Here is a 1,936-nt window from a genome sequence, read left to right as displayed (position 1 = left end):
TGAGTGGAAAGTGAGTTGAATGTCTATTGAGTCTAAGTTTGGAATATGTAAAGGGCTCATTGGGTTTTTCCCACATGGAAATGAAGTTTGGATGTTGAATGTGATTAATGTATTTTGAGACTTCAGGTGAAACATTGTTGGTGTAAATTTGTCTTGAGAAGAACCGAAGAAGTAGGAAACGTGGATAAAAAGTGTCAGATAAATGGAAGGAAAGGTGTATTGTAGGTAAAGTCTTTGGCTTTAGTATCCAGGAAGCTATAGAGTAAGTGTTTGTAGGTGGGTTCAACGTGCTGTTTATGAGCTATCAGTGTAATTGTTTGAAGCTTTTAATATTTTGGAAAATTTTTGCAAAAAGATTTTTTTTTCTACGTTTTCAGGAGGTTGATATATGAAAGTAACATTAAATGTTATGTTGACTTTGTATGACGCCACCCTTTGTTATGAGAAACAGCTTGATGTTTTATAAAAGATATGTGTACGTGAAAAGAATACAGCCAGAGGGGAGAAATGGGGTAAAGAGAGAGAGAAAAAAATGAGTGAGTTATTGCAATGTTGTTTACCAGTCGACAAATTAAATAAAAAAACGTTCAGTTGAACATAATTTGATAAATTGATTTAAACTGATGGAATTCTGGTGTGTGTTATTTTAATATGGAAGCTTATTCTTTTGTATGCATTCATATACGTTTGTATATATATATATATATATATATATATATATATATATATATATATATATATATATATATATGTGTGTGTGTGTGTGTGTGTGTGTGTATTCCTCAAATGTAAGAGAGGGTCAAGCAGCAAGTCTTAGATCTTGGAATGTAACGAACCGTCCCGGATTTTGGACCATGTACGCTCCAGGTATATCTGGACCGTGGGACCAAGGTACTTTTATAGGGACCAGGGACTCGAGAGCCTGACCCCGGACTGGAGGATAGCAAGCGTAAGCTCGTGTATAACCCTTATGCTATTGGATAAACATTTTATAACATGTTTATCGTTAAGGATATGAAATTTTATCATGAGAAATGGTTTTTTAAACCCTTCAAAATGCCGTAGATCTGTAATAGTAATGGCAAACTCGCTCTATACCTGAAACGCGAAGTTTGGGAGTTTTATTTTGGTAAAAAAACTGCTTTAAAACTATTTTTTAACTTTTTCATTATTCTTTACACTGTATAATAAACCGGATTTTTAACCGTGTACATCGGACCAAAAAGGGATGCTCTATTCTTTTTTATTTTTTGGTTGTTCTGAGAAGGATGTTGGAAGGATGTGTCTTTTTGTTCCCTGGAACAAAGGATTATCTGTCTGAAAAAAAGGACGTAAAATCAGTTCACCGCTACTTCCGGTCTGTCTTCTATGCATAACTTTACCAGTGTGGGGGCGGACTGTTGTTCTGGTTTCATCTTTTGCCAAAAGGGCATCCACTCGTCTTAGCCTCCAGGTATTTTTATTTTATCCTTTTGAATCTCAAAGACTCTTTGTTCCCACCACGCATTTCTGTTCCGTAAAGCAGACACGAGAGTTGGATTGTGTGATACAAAGGATGCATGTACAGCCACTGAAACATAAGAAATATGTTTTTACCAGTTTGGCTGTTTGTTACGATTGTGCTAAAAGGATATCTCATGACAGGTTAAGTGGATTTTTATGTGACTGTACATTTTATAACAGACGTTGAAGTAATTATTAGATTACTATTGGGAGATATTTTATGTCTGTACATTTAATAAAAGACCTTCATGAACTAATTATTAGATTACTATTGAGAGATATTTTTATGTATGCATATTTAATAAAATACCTTCATGAACTAATTATTATTATTATTATTATTATTATTATTATTATTATTATTATTATTATTATATGCTAAGCTACAACCCTAGTTGGAAAAGCAAGATGCTATAATCCCAGGGGACCCAAA

This window comes from Palaemon carinicauda, chromosome 3 (assembly GCF_036898095.1).
Source record: "Palaemon carinicauda isolate YSFRI2023 chromosome 3, ASM3689809v2, whole genome shotgun sequence".
NCBI lineage: Eukaryota > Metazoa > Arthropoda > Malacostraca > Decapoda > Palaemonidae > Palaemon > Palaemon carinicauda.
The sequence above is the reverse complement of the archived record's forward strand: the minus strand, read 5'-3'. Positions refer to the sequence as shown.